Raw genomic sequence first — 22,053 nt, 5'->3', positions numbered from 1 at the left:
AGAGCCCAGCAGGTGGACCTTTGTCATGGAGCTGGAAACAGAAGCCCCAGTTGAAATTCTGTTTCCAAAGCAGAAACACTCCAAATCCTTTCTTTCTGCCATGGAGTAATCCAGATGAGAGAGAGGTTTACCCGTTGAGAGGCTGATCCAGAGGAAGTCCAGACTTAGGAGTATCTGTGATGGTTGCTCAACGAGAAATAGTGGAATTCACTCATCCATTCAGAAAGCATTTGTTGAATGGATACAGTGTACATGGCACAGTAACACAGCTACAGTGCCAGACAAGACAAAGTCCCTGCCCATTCGAGAGAGGACTAAGGAGAAGCCTACATGCTAAACTGTGAGACTTCCTCCATCCCTTTCCGCTCTTCTGTGACCCCAGCTCACTGGTAGCCATATTACACTTTCTGGCTGGAGATGAGCAATATCATTTGGAGTGCTTACCCTTTGCATGTGATCTGCAAAATCAAGCTTTTCTGGATCTCCCTACTATGAAGCCATCAGCCAACAAGCACCACCCACACTCAGAGAGAACCCCCAATCAGCGTCAGTCACCTCACTCTTGATTTACAGATGAGTAATTAAAGATCCACAGACTTTGGAGGCAACATCTCTAACATAAAAAACATAGATGAAAGCAAACAGAAAAGGAAAAAGAGACAATACTAGGAGCAGAAGAAAACTTAAAACTTTGGGAGGCCAAGGTGGGTGGATCACTTGATGTCAGGAGTTTGAGACCAGCCTGACCAACATGGTGAAACCTCATCTGTATTAAAAATACAAAAATTAGCCGGGTGTGGTGGTGCATGCCTGTAATCCCAGCTACTCAGGAGGCTGAGGCAGGAGAATTGCTTGAACCCTGGAGGCAGAGATTGCAGTGAGCCAAGATCACATCACTGCACTCCAGCCTGGGCGACAGAGCAAGATTCCATCTCAAAAATAAAAACAAAAACTATATGTGTGCGTCATTGCTATCCTCAGGGAGATTAGGACAGATTTTGCATGCACGGAAAGGGAACACAGTATAAAACCAAAAAGAACTTCAAAACATAAGAAAAAGGGCCTGAACATTCAAAATATGACCCAAGAAATTAAAAATTCAGTTGAAGGATTGAAAGAAAACTCATCCAGACAGTAGAATAAAAAAGACAGTGATAAAGACAATAGGAGAAAACAGATTTAAAAATCTGTTGGAGGATTGATTCAGAAAGTCTAACTTTCAATGTCCAAGAAGGAAGAATTCAGAAGACAGAGAGGAGAAAATTTCCCAGAGCAGAAGCAGTGAGTTTATAGACAGAGAGGGCCCATCAAGCACCCAACACCAAGACTCTCACCAAGGGACTACATGGTGAAATTGCAGGCTTTTAATGGCTTCCTGTGGCGGGGAGAGTGGGGGGAAGGACAGAGTCAAAGCATAGGGAATTAAAATCGCGCTGGAATTCTCAGTAGTAACATTGAAAGTTAGGGGCTGGGCGTGGTGGCTCACGACTATAATCCCAGCACTTTAGGAGGCTGAGGCGGGCGGATCACGAGGTCAGGAGATCGAGACCATCCTGGCTAACACGGTGAAACCCCATCTCTACTGAAAATACAAAAATTAGCCGGGCGTGGTGGCAGGCGCCTGTAGTCCCAGCTGCTCAGAAGGCTGAGGCAGGGGAATGGCATGAACCCAGGAGGCGGAGCTTTCAGTGAGCCTAGATAGCGCCACTGCACTCCAGCCTGGGTAACAGAGCGAAACTCCGTCTCAAAAGAAAAAAAAAATACAAAAAATTAGCTGGGTTATTGTGCCATGTACACTGTATCCATTCAACAAACGCTTTCTGAATGGATGAGTGAATTCCACTATTTCTCATTGAGCAACCATCACAGATACTCCTAAGTCTGGACTTCCTCTGGATCAGCCTCTCAATGGGTAAACCTCTCTCTCATCTGGATTACTCCATGGCAGAAAGAAAGGATTTGGAGTGTTTCTGCTTTGGAAACAGAATTTCAACTGGGGCTTCTGTTTCCAGCTCCATGACAAAGGTCCACCTGCTGGGCTCTAGTGCCTCCAATTCCTGAGCCCTTCTGGGGTTAGGGTCACCTTGGGAGGCAGATTGCTTCTCTGGGTTCTGTCACTGAAGATATTTAGCTTTCAGCATCCTCGGGTCTGTGAAATCAGTCATCCCTCCCGAACTGGGATGACATTTTCTGTTAATTTAATTCCGATTCTCTTTGTCCTTTCAGTAAAAATCTCCTCTAACACAGTAAAACACATCAGTTAGTTAATCTTCTGATTTTGTTTTTCTTGAAGATATACCTCTTGGAATAGCCTGTATCCCTGCTCTGAAAATGACACAAAGATTGTTTTGAGCAAAGAAAAACACAATATTTATCAGCTAACTTCCCTAAAGGAAATATTAGAGTATTATTCAGGCAGAAAAGATGAATGGAATGTTAGATATGCAAAGGAAGAAAAACAATAACAAGAATAAACAGGTGTGTTGGCCAGGTGCAGTAGCTCATGCCTGTAATCCCAGAACTTTGGGAAGCCAAGGTGGGTGGATCACTGGAGGTCAGGAGTTCGAGGCCAGCCTGGCCAACATGGTGAAACTCTGTCTCTGCTAAAAATACAAAAATTAGCCAGGCATGGTGGCGGGCACCTGTAATCCTAACTACTTGGAAGACTGAGGCACGAGAATCACTTGAACCCGGGAGACGGAGGTTGCAGTGAGCTGAGATCGCCCCGCTGCACTCCAGCCTGGGTGACAGAGTGAGACTCCGTCTAAAAAAAAAAAAAAAAAAAAAGGAAACAAGGGGGCAAAGCTTTTGAATATTGTGCAGAAAAATCATTACCAACTGTGGGAATGAAATTCCCAGACTAACGACCAACTGAGTATGATGTTAAAAGAAGGTGCTTTCAGAGACCTAAGGTCCCGGGAAGCCGCTAGAGGATGCACTTCATCAAAAGAATACAACAGACCATCAAAGGCAGGGAGGGCTGGTGACTTCCCAGGCTGGTGGGGAAGAGAGGTCCCCAAGTAGTAGCTGGCAGCAGGCCCAGAGTACATGAAACAATTCAGAGCGATTAAGGAGGTGTGTCTCCAAGAAAAAAAAAAACAAAACACTCCACCAGTAAATAGAGATTCATTCCTCTTTCAGAGATATCGGATGATTAATGAAGTTTGCAGAAACCTTAGCAAAAAGGTCACCATAAATTCCCAGGAAAACAAAGAGCTGTGTGAGAGAAAATCTAATCAGAGGACACCATAAAGCCCAGCTGTTAAAAATAAATTTGTATGATCATAATATAAATACTGAATATTGAGTTGAGAGACTAGAGGGAGAGAAAATGTGTGCGTGTGTGAACACGTGTGTGTTTGTGTGTGTATATGAGTGTGTGTGTAGATTGTGGGGAAGAAAGAGGCTTATACAAGAGCTAAATTATTGTCTTCCATCAGAGGAAGTTAGATAAAATTTCAAACTGAAAAAATGAAGAAATAACAGTATAAGCCTGTTCTTCAGATCAATGGAAGTACCCATGGGGGAACGCTAAGAGTTTAAACTGGTTGCCTTGCCTTCGGGGAGCAGGGATTGTATGCAGACAGATGACATGGGGCCGCCACCTGGTTTTTGTTATAAGTTTTTGTTTGTTTGTTTGTTTGTTTTTTGAGACGGAGTCTCGCTGTCGCCCAGGCTGGAGTGCAGGGGCGCGATCTCGGCTCACTGCAGGCTCCGCCCCCCGGGTTCACGCCATTCTCCTGCCTCAGCCTCCCGAGTAGCTGGGACTACAGGCGCCCGCCACCTCGCCCGGCTAATTTTTTGTATTTTTAGTAGAGACGGGGTTTCACCGTGTTAGACAGGATGGTCTCGATCTCCTGACCTCGTGATCCGCCCGCCTCGGCCTCCCAAAGTGCTGGATTACAGGCGTGAGCCACTGCACCCGGCCTGTTATAAGCTTTATAAGCTTTTTTCTTTTGTTATTGTGGTGAAATATACATAACATAAAATTGGTTATTTTAACTATTTTTAAGTGTATGGTTCAGTTGTGTTAAGCACATTCACATTGTCATGCAACCATCTCTAGAAATTTTTCATTTTCCCAAACAGAAACTGTCTGTATTAAACACTAACTCCCCATTTTAACCTCCCTCCACAGCCCTGGCAACCTACATTCTACATTTGGTCTCTGTGAATTTGACTGGGCATCTCATATAAGTGGAATCATCCAGTATTTGGCTTATTCCACTTAGCATAATGCCCTCAAAGTTCATCCATGTTGTAGCATGTGTCAGACTGTCCTTCCTTTTCAAAGCTGAGTAATATTCCATATATGCATATACTATGCAAACTTTTTAAGCCACACACATTGTTTTGATACAAAACAATTTTTTAAAAAATTTTCGTGTGTGCATCATTTAAGAATTGGAAGAAAGAGAAGAAGACATGTATGTCTGGCTAGATTTGGGAAAATTAAAAGAAAGGTCCAAGACATTGTACATTTATCTGTCAGTCATTGCAGAAGGGGTGTTTCAGCATATTTTCACCATTGACTGGACACACTCCAAGAAGAGGATCATTGATACAATGGGCCATGGAAAGCTCAGGGTTTGGATAGGTGAGGACAGAGTGATCCTGGGAAGAGTGGGAAGTTGGGAAAGTCAAAGACAGAGCTTCTAGAGTCTCTGTGAACTATGAGGCAGGGAGCAGGGTCCGTGATGAGAGAATCTGGGAGTGGCTTCGCAAAGCCAAATTCAGGATTGGACCAAAGGAGCTGGATGGACTTGGGGGGTCATTTATGGGTCTATGGGGTGGCCTGGAGAGCTCCAAGCCTCACTGTGGAGTCTGCCTCTTTGGACGCCACAGCACAAGGGGCCCCAGATGTGTACATGTGCCCTGGTCAGTGCTGGGAAGTGTAGTTAGGGGTTATTACCTCATCCCACCCTGTCTTCATCACTCCTTCACACAGAAGTTTACTACCAAGCTCCTACCCTCATCTTCAACCCCCACACATGAGCTTACCCCTGGCCCCACTTTCACCCCTCCCCACGAACAGACAATTTTTGCAAGGAGGACAGACTCCCTGCAACAGGTGGAAGGGAACTCATACAGAGGATAAGAAGGTCTTTCCTTCTCTCATTTTCCAGATGAGAAAGCGAAGACTTGGGAATATCCTGCAGCTTTGTTGAGGCACAAACCATTGAGGGATGGAGGCAGGCCCGTTCCTTGCAGTGGGGGTCTTTCAACCACATTCAACTCTCCTCTCAGCAGCACACAGGCAAACGTTCTCCCAGGATGAACACCTTTACAAAAGCATGTGCTAGACAGATGATGGTGAATCTTCACTGCTCCCTCTCTGGGAGGGTGGTCACCATTTCCTCAAGACTCAGGGGCCACCCCTCCTGTGTCCTTATTTGTACCAAGCGAAGAGGGGAAAATGTCCTCTGTATTCAGTGCAGTATTACTTGGTGGTTAAGATCACTGGCCTTGACTTTGCAGGGCCCCAGGTTCCAAGGCAGACTCTCCATTTATTAGCTGGCAGCCTTGAACAAGTTCTCTAACCTCTCCAAGCCCCAGCATCTTCATCTGTAAGCACCGAAAAGAGAAATTACCACTTAGGATGGCTGGGTGGGTTGTGTAAGGGATGCATGGGCAGTGTCCAGCTCAGAGCCTGGCCTGTCATCAGTGCCTGCTACACACTGGGCGTGACTGGCCATGACTTAGGACAAGACATGCAGCCTCTAGACCCCACATGGCGCTGCCTGACTGTGTTATTGATCAGCTGTCTCCAACTCAGAAGGGCACAGAAAAGGTTATCCTGAAGTCCTTTCTGGTTGTAGGAGTCAACATTTTTAGTTGGTTTTTTTTTGTTTGTTTAGTTGTTTTTTGTTTTTTTGTTTTTTAGTTTGGTTTTTTTTTTTTAGTAGAGGCGGGATTTCGCCATGTTGGCCAGGCTTGTCCCGAACTCATGACCTCAGGTGATCCACTCACCTCGGCCTCCCAAAGTGCTGGGATTATAGACATGAGCCACCACGCCCAGCTGGAGTCAACATTTTTAGCCACAGACTTGGAAAGGGCAGCCAGACGGCTGTGGGGCATCCAGGGCCAGATGGTGAGGAGGGGATCCTGGCAGGAAGGGAAGCAGTTTGCAAGAGAGGAAGTTTTCCAGCTCCTGGGATGTGCAGAATGTCAGACATCATTGGCGGTTTTGCGTCCTCAAGGCTCTAGTGGCATTTGTCTCTTCATGGCCATCCAACATCCTTTCCCACTTCCTATTGGAACCTAAGCTTCTTTTGGGGGAAACTCCTCTTTCCCTTTGGGTGTCTTTTGGGTGGGATAGTAAAGCAAGGTACACCCCCTTACTCTGGCCAAGGTCAGACAGTTGTCCCATGATAGGCCAAACACTTTCCTTGGGGACCCGCGGTCTTGAGCAGGGCAACCCAAGGATGGATGAAAAAACCAGCATAGGTGGAGTGTTTGGTGGTGGCAGCTACTAGAGAGTGCCAAGCTCTCTGCTATCCAGATGACCAAGCTACTCTGCTTCCTGCCGGCTAGCTCTCCAGCCTACCAGCCATTCTGTGAGTTACCCAATAGCTACACTATAAATTTCTTTTTGCTTGAATTATCCAGAGTTAATTTCTGTGGGCTGCAACCAAAGAATACAAACGTATACACAAGTGAAAACATGCCGGTTGGAAGTAACATTCTATTGTTATCCTTTGTCTGTATGGCTCAGGAGTAGTGATCTTGACTGTTAAATGGTTTTTGGGTTCCTGGATTTCTGCATCCACCCATGAAAAAACTAACTACTATAGGAATTGCCTCCTTGCCATATGCAATGAGATAACTGGGCAAAATATATAAAACAATGGTTTTCAGACACTGAACAATAAGCAGAGGAGAGCAGTGAGAAGGAAAACAATGGCCCTACACTGATCAAGCCCTGCAATCCCCCAGCTTAGTGCCTGCGGTCTGCAGTGAAGGGACAGGGAATCGACACAGACTTAGGGGTCTCATTGAGTTGAAGAGGCAAAAATAAGACTTCAAGGAGGTCAGGGAAGCTAGAATTTGTAGGTAAAAGTACCAGAGAGAAGGAAGCTGCATGAAAAGTTCCGGGAAACTGAGGAGAGGTCCCGTGACGAGGATGAGTGTGCCTGGAGGACTGTTCTCATTTTCTATTGGTTCATGACAAACAGCCTTAGAGGCCTCAACAGCACAAACTTATTATCTCACAGTTTCTGTGGGTTGGTGTTCTGTGCTTTTTTAGATTCTTTGTCTCTTTGGCCTCCATTCATTACAGGGCCAATTATGTTAACTGTATTTTCTTATGTTCTGTATTCTTGATGCTCTGGCATTTGTGGCTTCACTGACTGGGCAGAGACTGCCCCTGTCAGGGTTAGCCAATTCTTAGAGACAGCAAAGGGCTCACCCGGGAGCACACCTTCTATATGCAAACTAACCAACCCAGAGCCCATCCTTCAAACCATCTCCTTATCAAACTCTAACACACCATGGCAATATTCCCCTACTCTAAATTACTCCAGGGCCAGGTATCAAGACAACTAGGGACAGCCTCTATGCCCTTAAGATTCACCAGGATTATTCAAACCAGCCAGTCCTAAACTGGTGGCCCTGCTTTGCCTTGCCTTTCCTATGGAAAGCCCAATAAAGGTTCTGGCCTATGCTTTCCTGTCACTTCTGTCTTCTGACCGAAACTGGTGCTTCACCCATGTGGCTCTGCATGGTGGGGCATGCCTCCTTCTGTTGGATAATATAAGTAACAAACATCTTCTTTCAATGGCATTGGTCTCTGTGTTGTCTCTCAGTCTACTCCATAAATTCAAATCTCACAGCTGCAAGTGAGACAGTCAGGAGTTCAGAAATATCTTAGCTGGTCATCTCCTCAGGGCCTCATAAGGCTGAAATCTAGATGCAGCCAGGCTCAGGCTCAGGGCTCTTTCCCAAGCTCACTGAGTTTGAGCAGAATTCATTTCTCTGTGGCCATATGATTGAGGTCCCTATTGCCTGCTGGCTGTTGGCCAGGCACCTAGGGGTTGCCTTCAGGTCCTAGGCACATGGTCCTTCCAGAAAATGGCAACCCACCTTTTCAAAGCTAGAAGGAGGATCTCTCTCTTCAAGAAAGACCAGGACCTTCTTTTAAAGGGCTCCTCTGATTAGGTCATACCTACCCAGGATAATTTCCCTTTTGATGAATCAAAGTCAACTTATTAGAGACCTTAATCTGCAAAATGCCTTTACCTTTATGATATCGTGTAACCTAATCATGAGAGTGAAACTCCATCACATTCATAAGTTTTGCCCACAAGGAAAGGAAGAGGATTATATGGTGCATATATCCCAGGGGTTAGGAATCTTGGTGGGAGCTGGGAGGTATCTTAAAATTCTGCCTAGACAACAGGAAAATCCTTAAGTCCAAAAGAAAAAAAAAAAAAAAAATCAAAAATACACCAGTATGCAGCAAGGCAAACAGCTCCTAGAGTTCACACAGGACCAGAAAGAATTCATTTTCCAATCAAAGAGAGTGGAGAGCTCTCAATACCTAAGGCACCGAGCAAAGTTATCAGGAGGTTCTTGCCATAGGAGTGAAGGTAAATTATATTGCAGTTTTTCTTAGCTGCAGGGGATATATCTCAAAATCCCCAGTGGATGCCTGAAACCACAGATAATACCAAATCCTAATTATACTGTTTTTTCTTATACATACATGCCTATAATAATAATAATAATAATTTAATTTGTAAGTGTGGCACAGTAAGAGATTAACAACAATAATCAATAATAAAATAGAATAATGATAACTGTATACTGTAATAAAAGTTATATGAATGTGGTCTCCCTTTCTCTGTCTCTCAAAATATTTTATTGTACTATATCACCTATTTTCAGACCAAGGTTGACCACAGGTGACTGAAACCTTGAAAAGTGAAACTATAGATAAAGGGGGACTAATGTACAGAATAAAGGCTACTCTGGACTCACTCTAACAAAATGTAAAAGCAAGCCTCAAATGGAGTAGGTTGACAGCCGAGTTACTTAATGGCATCCCAAAACAAAATTCAATACTCTTTAAAGGAATACAACTAAATCTAGTATTCAGTACTCTTTAAAGGACTATAACCAAACGTAGCATCCAATTTTACATTCACAACATAAAATTCACAATGTCTGACATACAAACGAAAATGCAAAGACAAAGGAAGATATGAGCCATAATCAGATGAAAAACAGATGTAGAAAGGAAAGAGATGATGAAGTTAGCAGAAAATCACTTTAAAACAGCTATTATAAGTCTTATAAATGTGTTCAAATATACAAAGGAAGACAAGGACATAATGGGGAAAGAAATAAAAAATATTAAAAAGGCCCAAATATAATTCTATAGATAAAAATACAATATCTGAAATGAAAAGTAACTGGGTTAGATGTTTTAGAAGGAAAGACTATTAAACTTAAAGACATAGCAATATAAACTACCAAAATGATGTACACAGAGGAAGACAGAAAAAAAATAAGTGTAGATTTAGTGAGCTGTGAGACAATATCAAGCAGTTTAATACATATATACTTGGCCAGGCATGGTGGCTCACGCCTGTAATCCCAACACTTTGGGAGGCCAAGGTGGGAGGATTGCTTGAAGCCAGGAGTTCAAGACCAGCCTATGTAATAAGCAAAACCCTGTGTCTACAAAAAATTTTTTTAATTAGCCAGGTGTGGTGGTGTGTGCCTATAGTCCCAGCTACTCGGGAGGCTGAGGTGAGAGGATCGCTTGAGCCCAGGAGTTTGAGGTTACAGTGAGCTATGATCATGCCACTGCATTCCAGCATGGGTGACAGAACAAGACATCCCTTTTTTTAAAAATAAAGTGTGGTGTGATGTGTGCGTGTGTGTGGTCTCTGAAGAAAAGAAGAGAAATACAGAAAAAAATTTTAATAAATGGTCCAAAAGTTTTCAAATTTGACGAAAATTAGAAATCCACAGATCATCTCAACAAATCCCAAGCATAAGTATCATAAAGAAAACCAAACGAAAGCACATCATGATAAAGTTGCTGAAAGCTAATGATAAAGAAAAAATATTAAAGACAGCCAACATAGAGGAATGAAAGCAGACTTCTTATCAGAAATCATGCAGTCTAGAAAGGGGGAAAAGGAATATCTTTTTTAAAATACTACTAATTCTATATTCAATGAGTTCTACACCCAGTGAAAATATCTTTCATCAATGAAGGTAAACATTTTTTCAGACCAACAAAAGCTGAAAGAATTCGTTACCCATAGACCTACTTTATAGGAAGTAGAGTAGGCTTCTTCAGGGAAAGAGAAAAATGATACCAGATGAAAATCTGGATTTGCCCAAAGTAATAAAAAGTGTCAGAAATGGTACATATGTAGATTAATATAATTTTGCCTCATTTTAAAATCTCTTTAAAGGATAATTAATGTCTCTGGGCACAGTGGCTCACACTTGTAATCCCAGCATTTTGGGAGGTCAAGGCAGGAATATCGCTTGAGGCCAGGAGTTCAAGACCAGCCTGGACAATATAATGAGATCCTGTCTCCTTTTTAAATTAAAAAATTGAAAACAAAAAGAAAAAAAAGATAAGTAATGCAAAAATAATATATTGGGTTTATAATATACATAGAAGTAAAATCTATGACAATAATAACACAAAGGACAATATGAGGGAAATGGAAATCTGTTATAAGATTCTTACACTATCAGAGAAGTAGTAAAACATTATCTGAAGGTAAAATGTGATAAGTTAAAGATGATACTGTGATCTCTAGAGGAACCCTAAAAAATATAAAACAAAGAGGAATAGCTAATAAGCTCATGGTGGAGACAAAATGAGATCATTAAAAAAATGCAATCCCAATGAAGTCAGGAAAACAAGAACAAAATCTAGTATTTGGAACAAATAAAACCAAATGTGGCTGGGCACACTGGCTGAGCACTTTGGGAGTTTGGCTCAGCACTTTGGGAGGCTGAGGCCGCAGGAACACCTGAGGCCAGGAGTTTGAGGCTAGTAGGGGCTCTTTGCACTCCAGAACAATCAGGCCCAGGGCCCAAACCCAGGACCTCAAGCTATGTCTACATTTGGGTTTAATCCCATCACTCTCCTTTTCCCAAAAAGCTAAGGCTGCAGCTTAATTGGCATGGTGCTGGCAGGTGTGGAGGGGGTTGTACAGAAGAGCTGCTCTGTTGTGCATCACATAACTCCACACCTGTAGCTCCTGGAGAGCTACAGGAGACAGGGTGGCCAGAGTGTAGCTTGTGAATGACTGTGATTATTAATACATCTTTATTGAGAAAAGATGAGTACCTTGGGGGTATAGCTCAGGGGTAGAGCATTTGACTGCAGATCAAGAGGTCCCTGGTTCAAATCCAGGTGCCCCCTTAGTCACTACCCTTTTACACTGGGCAATTATAGAGTAGCTCCTTGTTATCTGGTAGGCTCTGCCTCTACGAAAAATAATTTTTTAAAAAATTAGCTGGGCATGGTGACTCACACCTGTAGTCCTAGCTACTTGGGAGGCTGACACAGGAGGATCACTTGAGCAAAGAAATCTATAAGCTATCTATAAGAATGCCACTTTAAATATAATAAGATGAATAGTTTAAGAGACTGGAAAAAGTATATGCCAAACAAACACTAACCAAAAGAAAGATGAAAAGTCTATTTTATAACAGACTAAATAGACCAGAACAAGGAAAATTACTGCATTGAAGAGGAATATTTCATAATGATAAAAAGATCAGTTAATCAAGAGGACATAACAATCTTAAATGTGTATGCATCTATTAACAGAGCTTCAAAATACAAGAGGCAACAACTACTGAGATCAACTGATCAACTTTTGGTAACTGAAGTTGGATCTGAATTTTTACCTCAAAAAATAAACGGATCTTCATGTTGTCTAAGCCAAAAAAAGACAAATGAACAACATAATGAAAAAAATATAACACACCTAAATAAAATTTCAGATTATAAGAGAATACTATGGGCCGAGCACAGTGGCTCACACCTGTAATCTCAACACTTTGGGAGGCCAAGGCGGACGGATCACCTGAGGTCAGGAGTTCGAGACCAGCCTGACCAACATGGCAAAACACTATCTCTACTAAAAATACAAAAATTAGCCGGGCATGGTAGTGGGTGCCTGTAATCCCAGCTACTCAGGGGGCTGAGGCAGGAGAATTGCTTGAACCTGGAAAGTGGAGGTTGCAGTGAGCCGAGATTGCACTCCAGGCTGGGCAACAAGAGCGAAACTCCATCTCAAAAAAAAAAAAAAAAAAAGAAAGAGGGAGAGAGAGAAAGGAGGGAGGGAGGGAGGGAGGGAGAGAGGGAGGGAGGAAGGAAGGAAGGAAGAAAAGCAAATACTATGTACAACTGTATTACATTTTCTAAATGAAAATGAATTACTAAAAGTGACCTAAGATGAAGCAGAGCACTTAAATAGACCAGTAACGACAGAATTCATTAAAAGATCATTAAGGAGCTCTTCCTCACAAAAGGCACCCCACCTAGAGGTTTACAGGCGAGTTTCTGCTAATCTTTAGTTAAGAATATGTAATTCTATGTTATATATAATGTTCCAGCATATAGAACGCTTTAAATTTCTCCAAATCGTTCTAGGAAATTCATGCAATCCTGATATAAAAAATAAATTACAAGAGCATATACCACAAAGAAAGCTATAGGCCAATCTCATTTCAGAGTAATCTAGACAAAATAGTAGAAAACCTTATCCAACAGTACAATCCCACATAACCAAGAAGGACTTAAAACAGAAATGCACTGATGGCTCAATATTGGAACATCTATTACTATCAAGTAGGGGCTCTTTGCATTCCAGAACAATCAGGCCCAGGGCCCAAACCCAGGCCCTCAAGCTATGTCTACATCTGGATTTAACCCCACCACTCTCCTTTTCCCAAAAAGCTAAGGCTGCAGCTTAACTGGCCTGGGGCTGGCAGGTGTGGAGGGGGTTGTACAGAAGAGCTGCTCTGCTGTGCATCACATAACTCCACACCTGTAGCTCCTGGGGAGCTACAGGAGACAGGGTGGCCAGAGTGTAGCTTGTGAATGACTGTGATTATTAATATATCTTTATTTAAAGAAGATGAGTACCTTGGGGGTATAGCTCAGGGGTAGAGCATTTGACTGCAGATCAAGAGGTCCCTGGTTCAAATCCAGGTGCCCCCTTAGTCACTACCTTTTTACACTGGGCAATTATTATAGCTCCTTGTTATCTGGTAGGCCAGCCTCAAGGAACCAAATTTTCCAACCAATGGCAAAGACTGAAGTGTTTCTCTTGTGACATTTTTCACATATTTCATTTTTACCTCCTCAGCCATAATCATTTCCTGGAGGGGTAGAGGAAGGCTGCCCTACATTTTTTCTGTTTCCCTCGTACCTAATTATTACCATCAAGATTTTATTTGTTTACACCAAGCTTGCTTTAAAAAAAGGACCCAAGCCAACTTACAATAAAAGACGCAATAAAACTCTAACTGGTAAAACGAGTATTAAAAGGCCAGAGCCAAATATCTAGGAGAGGTGGTAAATAATTATTCCCAAGAGCCTAGGTTAGGAGAAGCTCTTACTGTGGAATTCAAAACATCTCATAGCTCCTGGTAATCATGCAGAGGGAAAACAGACCAATTCACCAATGGATAAAAATATTTTATTAGCTCGAAGAACAGCAGGCATTAATATGATAGGTCTTAATAGATAGAACATTGGACAGATGATGGTGACTGCCAGGGCAACCATGTGCAGACACACAGGTTGCACATTATATAACTTTACCAATTACACGGTACCCTGGAATGATGCAACACAGTGACCCTGAATATTTGCTGTAATTTATCCATTTTTTAAAAATTGCAGAAACAGTGCTACACGTGTGGGTGTGCGTGTGTGTGTGTGTGTATGTGTCTGTCTCAAAGGAGGCTACTAGTTAAGTACCCAATATTCATTCTCTTCTCCTCCGTAGTAATCGAACCCAGGTTTCATACTGAGCAGTTATGTTCGCAGCTAAGAGACCACATTCCTGGGCCATCTTTGGCTAGGGGTGGCATACACATGAGGGATAAGAAATAGTTAAGACTTCTGGAAAATTTAAGAGAAGGGCAAATATGTCATGTGCTCCTTTTGCCTTTACTTCTGCTTCCTACTTATAACATAGATGTGATGGCTGGAGCACAAGCTATCAACTTGGACCATGAGTCAACTTTGAGGATGGGATCCACATTTTAAGGAAGGCTGACCAGAGAGATAAAAGGAGCCTGTGTCTCTAAAGACAGCCTCGAGTTAGCATGCCAGCTCTGGTCTGCTCACCTCCTGATATGGTTTGGCTCTATGCCACCACCCAAATCTCATGTCAAATTGTAATCCCCAGTGTTGGAGAAGGGGCCTGCTGGGAAGTGATTGGATCATGGGGGCAGACTTCCCCCTGTTGTTCTCATGATAGTGAGTGAGATCTCATGAGCTCTAGCTGTTTAAAAGTGTGTAGCACTTCCTCCCTCTCTCTTCCTCCTCTTCTGGCAATGTGAAGTTGTGCCTGCTTCCCCTTCAACTTCTGCCATGATTTTAAGTTTTCTGAGGCCTCCCCAGCCACAGTCTGTGGAACTGTGAGTCAACTAAACCTCTTTTCTTCATAAATTACCCAGTCTCAGGTATGTATTTATAGCAGTGTGAAAACAGACTAATACAGTAAATTGGTACCAGAGAAGTACGGCATTGCTGTCAAGATACCTGAAAATGTGGAGGTGACTTCAGAACTGTGTAATGGGCAGAGGTTGGAACAGTTTGGAGGGCTGAGAAAAAGGTAGGAAGATGAGGGAATGTTTGGAACTTCCTAGAGACTTGTTGAATTGTTGTGACCAAAATGCTGACAGTGATATGAACAGTGAAGTCCAGGCTTAGGTGGTCTCAGATGGAGATGAGGAACTTATTGAGAACTGGATGGAGTAAAGGTCACTCTTGCTTCGCTTTAGCAAAGAGACTGTGGCATTGTGCCCCTGCTCTAGGGATCTGTGGAACTTTGAACTAGAGAGAGATGATTTAGGGTACCTGGCAGAAGAAATTTCTAAGCAGCAAGCCTTCAAGATGTGACCTGGCTGGTTCTAACAGCATATCATATATGTTCACAAAGAGATGGTCTGAAATTGGAACTTATATTCAAAACGGAAGCAAAGCATAAAAGTTTGGAAAATTTGCAGCCTGATCATGTGGTAGTAAAGGAAAACCCATTATCTGTGGAGGGATTCAAGCCAGCTGCAGAAATTTGAATAAGTAAAGAAAAGCCAAGTGTTAATAGTCAAGACAATGAGGAAAATGCCTCCAAGGCAATCCAGAGATCTTTATGGTAGTCCTTCCCATCATAGGCCCAGAAGCCTAGGAGGGAAAAATGGTATCATGGACCAGGCCCAGGGCCCTGCTACTCTGTGCAGTCTTAGGACATGGCACTTGCTTCCCAGCTGCTCCAGGTCCAGCTGTAACTAAAAGGGCCTCAGATACATCTCAGGTTGCTGCTTCAGAGGGTGCAAGCCATAAGAAGTCTTGGTGACTTTCACATGGTGTTAAGCCTGCAGGTGTGCAGAGGGCAAGAGTTGAGGCTTGGAAGCCTCCACCTGGATTTCAGAGGTTGTATGGAAACACCTGGATGTCCAGGCAGAAGTCTAATGCAAGGTTGGAGCCTTCATAGAGAACTTCTACTAGGGCAGTGCTGAGGGTAAATGTGAGGTTGGAGCCCCCACATAGAGTCCCCACTGGGGCACTGCCTAGTGAAGCTGTGAGAAGAGGGCTACCATCCTTCCAGTCCCTGGAATGGTAGACCCATCAACAGCTTGCACCATGTGCCTGGAAAAGCCTCAGGCACTCAATACTAGTCCATGAAAGCAGCCATGGGGTCTGTACCCTATAGAATCACAGGGGCAGAGCTGCCTTGGCCCACTCCTTGCATCAATGTAACCTGGATGTGAGACATGGAGTCAAAAAGATAATTTTGGAGCTTTAAGATTTAATGACTGCCCTGCTGGATTTTAGTCTTGCATGGGGCCTGTAGTCCCTTTGTTTTGGCCAATTTATCCCTTTTGGAACAGGGGCATTTACCCAATGCCTGTACCCCCATTGTATCTTGGAAATAACTAACTTGTTCTGTTTTTTTTTTTTTTTATTTTACAGGTTCATTGGTGGAAGGAACTTGCCTTGTCTCAGGTGAGACTTTGAACTTGGACTTTTTAGTTAATGCTGGAATGAGTTAAGACTTTGGGGGACTATTGGAAAGGCATGACTGTGTTTTGAAATGTGAGAAGGATGAAATTTGGGAGGGGCCAGGGGTGGAATGATGTGTTTGATTCTGTGTCCCCACCCAAATCTCATGTCAAATTGTAAGCCTTAATGTTGGAAGAGGGACCTGGTGGGAGGTGATTGGATCATGGGTGTGGTCTTCTACCTTGCTGTTCTCATGAAAGTGAATACGTTCTCATGACATCTGGTTGTTTACAAGCATGTAGCACTTCCCTCTTCACTCTCTTCCTCCTGCTCTGGCCATGTGAAGATGTGCCTGCTTCCCCTTCACCCTCTGCCACAATTGTAAGTTTCCTGAGGCCTCCTCAGCCATAATTCCTATACAACTTGTGGAACTGTGAGTCAATTAAACCTCTTTTTTTTCATAAATTACCCAGTCTCAGGGTAAGTCTTTATAGCAGTGTGAGAACAGACTAATACACCTCCATACATCCTTTATGAAAAATATATAAATTGCTATCTTGTTGAAACCTCCAAGGACAGACAAATCCAGATGATTCTGTAAGTTCATCCCCTTTCTCCACTGACAGCCTACCAAGCACCTACCTCAGTAGGTCTGAGTTAGTCATGAAAAAGATTTTCTACCAAGGCCATTTCCTTGGTAGAAATTCTCATTGTTGAGAGTTGACCAGCAAACTTTCATTGTTACAGAGTCAACTAAGTGTTCCCACAGCTTTCTCAGCTTCCCTCTAATGATACAGAGTAGTGTAGGAGGAAAGTCCTTCTACTGTTCCACATCCCATGGTGCACCCAGCTCTGCCTGGCCCAAGTCCACATCTCTACAGGATAAGGAGAGCTCAGGGAACCATGCACTTTTGCTGCTCCTCTGCCTGCAAGTTCCCCCAGGAACTTCTTGTCTTTGTGTTAGAAATGCAAGGTATGCTGTAGTGAGTGAGCCTGTACCCCTTAGCACAGTAGTCACTCTCATTTCCAGTTGGTTACTAGCAGCTGAATGCAGCTCCTAACTGCTGGTGCATGATTCTTCCACTAGTTTAGAAAAAGCAGTTCTACAAAGGGCTTGCATAACTAACTTAACAGAGTGGTAAACTCATCCCTGGATGCCAGAGGAATTCATGGTTAGCATGTCTTTCAGCTCAGTGCTACTCAGTGTGGTCCATGAACTGAGGCCAGTCCATGAATTCTTTGTTATGGGTCTGTGATGGGAGAAATTCAGAAATTGAGAGTAAATGCTGAGAAAGTCTGTAACAATCTGCCATTGGCCAGTTCTGGTAGTGTGGTGGGTCTCAAAGTCTGCAAGTCTGACGGAGCAGTGTTGATTCATGACAGATTTTAAGGAAATAAAAATAAAGCTGGGTTTTCACCACAGACAGATTGAAAAGCATGGCTTTAATTCACCCCTCCTGGAGATTCATTTCTCAGAACTCTTTAGTGTGGAGCAGCTGGCACTTCAAGATTTCACTCACTGTGTTCGTCAGGGCCCTTAGGGACCAGCAACAGAACCTAGATTGAGCAGTAAAAGTTTATTAAAAGCATCTTTCTCACAAGGTAGAGTTGTGGAAAATGAGTCTCCAGTCTAACCTTTCAGAAAAAATGCCCCAAACCACCCTGCAGAACTGGCCCACTGAAGAAACAAAAATGCAGGTGCCAACCTTGCACCAGATGACACAGTCTACATTCCAGACACCACAACTCATATCTGGTAGAGTTTCTCTACCAGAAACTCAAGCCCTCAAAACTGGAAAACAACAACACCATCCTTGCAAGCCAAATGGACCCTGCCCCTCCCTCTTCCCTCTTCAGGCCTTAAAAGGGTACATCCCATCATTGGAGCCCAGGCCCATTCCATAAACTCAAAGGGGCCTGGAGAACAAGTTTTCTAGCTTCTATTTTGAGGTTGCTGGTCTTACAAGGAAGACATTCCCCATGTACAGCTAGTGCACTCAAAGATTCTGCACAGTCAGAAAACATGAAAATGTCCCTCACAACCACATCAGATTTTTGAATACAGTATAAAAAGAATGTAAAATATCTTGTTAGCTTAATTACATGTTACAGTAATAATATTTTAGATATTTGGGTTAAATGGAATATTGCATTAAAATAAATTTCAATGATTTGTTTTTATGTATTAATGTGTCTACTAGAAACTATGAAATTACATATATGGCTCATATTTGCAGCTTGCATTATATCTCTATTGGACAGTGTTGCTCTAGATGAAGTGTGGCCTCAGAATATAAGACCAGGATGGTGTCACCAATCAGTGGGGAAAGGGTGGACTATACAATAAATGGTGCTGGAATAATTGTCTTCTAAACAAAATCACAATGTGATCCCTACCTCACTCCATTAAGAAAATACAGATGAGGCCAGGCACAGTGGCTCACGCCTGTAATCCCAGCACTTTGGGAGGCTGAGGTAAGTGGATCAGCTGAGGTCAGGAGTTCGAGACCAGCCTGGCCAACGTGATGAAACTCCATCTCTACTAAAAATACAAAAAAAGTAACCAGGTGTGGTGGTGGGTACCTGTAATCCCAGCTACTCAGGAGGCCGAGGCAGGAGAATTGCTTGAACCCGGGAGGAAGAGGTTGCAGTGAGCCAGGATTGCGCCACTGCACTCCAGCCTGGTCAACAAGAGTGAAACTCCATCTGAAAAAAAAAACAACAGATGAATTAAAGACCTAAATATGAACTCAAACTTTTGGTAGAATATACAGAATACACACACACACACACACGCACAAACACACACACACATATACATATATATTGTTAAACAAAAGTTATTCAATGATACTTGTTAAAGCACAGTGAGGAAGCCATTGCAATAGGCATAGAGACCACTGCAACTGAGTTTTGCAGTGGGGGAGACAGACTGGGCTCAACTCTGAATACAGCATGGGTAAGTAGGTATTTATAGCCAAGGAGCAGGGTGAGGGGTCATTGGATGGAAAATTACTAAGAAGTAACATCAGGAGTAAGGGGAATTCTGGCTAAACTGGCCTAACAGGATTCTTGCTGAAGACAGGCCAGGGAAATCAGACATCATCACCTAGAAGATGATGAAGGAGGAGGAACTTCAGCAGCTATTATATTCATGTCTAAAACACCAAAAGCAATGGCAACAAAAGCCAAAATTGACAAATGGGATCTAATTAAACTAAAGAGCTTCTGCACAGCAAAAGAAACCACCATCAGAGTGAATAGGCAACCTACAGAATGGGAGAAAATTTTTGCAACCTACTCATCTGACAAAGGGCTAATATCCAGAATCTACAACGAACTCAAACAAATTTACAAGAAAAAAACAAACAACCCCATCAACAAGTGGGCGAAGGATATGAACAGACACTTCTCAAAAGAAGACATTTATGCAGCCAAAAAACACACGCAAAAATGCTCATCATCACTAGCCATCAGAGAAATCAAATCAAAACCACAAAGAGATACCATCTCACACCAGTTGGAATGGCCATCATTAAAAAGTCAGGAAACAACAGGTGCTGGAGAGGTTGTGGAGAAATAGGAACACTTTTACACTGTTGGTGGGACTGTAAACTAGTTCAACCATTGTGGAAGTTGGTGTAGCGATTCCTCAGGGATCTAGAACTAGAAATACCATTTGACCCAGCCATCCCATTACTGGGTATATACCCAAAGGATTATAAATCATGCTGCTATAAAGAAGCATGCACACGTATGTTTATTGTGGCACTATTCACAATAGCAAAGACTTGGAACCAACCCAAATGTCCAACAATGATAGACTGGATTAAGAAAATGTGGCACATATACACCATGGAATACTATGCAGCCATAAAAAATGATGAGTTCATGTCCTTTGTAGGGACATGGATGAAGCTGGAAACCATCATTCTCAGCAAACTATTGCAAGGACAAAAAAACGAACACCACATGTTCTCACTCATAGGTGGGAATTGAACAATGAGAACACATGGACACAGGAAGGGGAACATCACACTCTGGGGACTGTTGTGGGGTGGGGGGAGGGGGGAGGGATAGCATTAGGAGATATACCTAAAGCTAAGTGATGAGTTAATGGGTGCAGCACACCACCATGGCACATGTATACATATGTAACAAACCTGCACGTTGTGCACATGTACCCTAAAACTTAAAGTATAATAATAAAAAAAAAGAAAAGGGTGCTCAGGTATCAAGGGTGTAGGGGTTCTTGCTAAACTGGCTTAGCAGAACTCTTGGCTAAAACTGGACTTTATAAGGAAGTGTACAGATGGGCACAGATTTGGGCCTTGTGTTTAAGATTTATATATCCGATAGTGTAAAATTGGTAAATTGGTACACTCACTATGGAGAAAATTTTGGCAATAAAAATGGCAAAATAAACATATAAATCATATAGACCTATAAGAGTATACTTAAAAGTATGCATAAAATTCAGGAATTTCACTTCTTGGTACATCTGAGAAACTCTAGCATAAGTTTATCAGGAGATGTGCACAAATGTTCTTTGCAGCACTATTGTTAATTTGAAAACAAACAAACAAAAAAGAAATGTCCTGAGTATGTCCATGTATAGTGGAATAGATGAATAACACTTTCTGGACTCTTATAATGTAATTTTTTAAATTATGAAGTTAAAAGAAAGTTTAAGCTGAGGGTCCAAGATAAAATAGGTATCAGATACCAAAAGTAGGCATGAGACAGCACCATGTGGAAATTTCAAAGTCATGTCTGATAACCAGATGGCTTCCTACCAGGAGGATATAAGAGGGTCAGTTTGTTGGAGATTAGAGTGTTGGTGAGGAATACATTTTCCTGCTCTTCTCAAGGGGAAAGAGTTGGGAGGGGGGTGTTTTCCCCTAACTCAAGCCTAGTGAAGGAGCTTCAAGGAGTCTTAGCTCACAGAACCTGGTCCACGTGCCCTGGAGTTGGGGTTTGCGGTGGAGCAGAGTCCAGCGCAAAGGAGGGCACAAAGCTAAGCAGAGGTGGCTGCCGTGCCGGTGGAGAGTGTGATGCAGCTCTTGGAAATGGGCCTGCATCACCAGCATGGGCTGGGGACCAAAGGCACAGGAGCGTTCCCTGCAGGCCACACAAGAGAGAGAGCTACTCGGGAGCTATGTTAAACTCTGCCCAAGAGGATGAGTCATGGACCCCAACAGAGAGAATCTGTGTGACATGGAACCCAGAAAGCCAGAGGTGCAGGCAGAAATGTCAGCTCAAGAGAGGTGTGCTGCCAGGTCACAGAGGCAGTCAGATGTTCCCAGTGGAGCCCTTTGAAGAATCCTATGGAAATATCCAGGGAGTCATTTTAAACACTTGCCAAGCCCAGGAAAAACAAACCTATCTTATTACAGTGGCAGCCAAGTAAGAACTTTCTCATTCTCCTTTTCCTCTCCTCCCCACTTCCCCCTGTCCCCACCCTAGATGCTAGGGATGAATGCTAGATGGGGCCAGGGAAAGGAGTGACCATGACTCAACTCTTCCACTTCTAGCAGAAGATAGATGCTCCAATCGATTTCAGAGTATCAGTTATTCCATGGGACTGAACATTTTAATGACTGAATTAAGATTGCAGCTATGGGACTTTCTGCTACCTAAGAGTGATCATTAAAGTCTCTTTGACAAGAAAAAAACCATTTCACTGAGAAAGTTTAAAAGGGGCAGTGAGGAGCAAAAATGAAGTTGATTTTATTATTACCTCATGAGTGCTCCACGTTCAACAGCTGCAAAAGTGACCAGATAGCTCTCAAAAGAACGGTGTCATGTGCAAAAGAATTTAAGATACAGAA

At 42.9% G+C, this 22,053-nt stretch overlaps 1 long non-coding RNA gene and 2 other non-coding genes across 3 annotated transcripts; 2 read left to right on the top strand and 1 right to left on the bottom strand.

Annotated features, from left to right (window-relative positions):
* The first annotated feature begins 11,326 nt into the window (after positions 1-11,326).
* TRNAC-GCA lies at positions 11,327-11,398 on the top strand. Its single transcript has one exon. It is a non-coding gene; the product is annotated as a tRNA-Cys (tRNA).
* Positions 11,399-13,135: 1,737 nt separating this feature from the next.
* Positions 13,136-13,207, top strand: TRNAC-GCA. The gene has a single exon. It is a non-coding gene; the product is annotated as a tRNA-Cys (tRNA).
* Positions 13,208-17,650: 4,443 nt separating this feature from the next.
* On the bottom strand, positions 17,651-19,158 carry LOC115837988. The gene is made up of 3 exons (XR_004033057.1): positions 19,077-19,158; positions 18,806-18,928; positions 17,651-17,779 (listed from the first exon to the last, which is right to left on the bottom strand). It is a non-coding gene; the product is annotated as an uncharacterized LOC115837988 (long non-coding RNA).
* Positions 19,159-22,053: the final 2,895 nt, after the last annotated feature.

Source organism: Nomascus leucogenys, chromosome 13 (genome assembly GCF_006542625.1).
Source record: "Nomascus leucogenys isolate Asia chromosome 13, Asia_NLE_v1, whole genome shotgun sequence".
NCBI classification, from domain to species: Eukaryota; Metazoa; Chordata; class Mammalia; order Primates; family Hylobatidae; genus Nomascus; species Nomascus leucogenys.
Note: the sequence above shows the minus strand (reverse complement) of the source record. Positions and strands in the feature narration are given on the sequence as shown.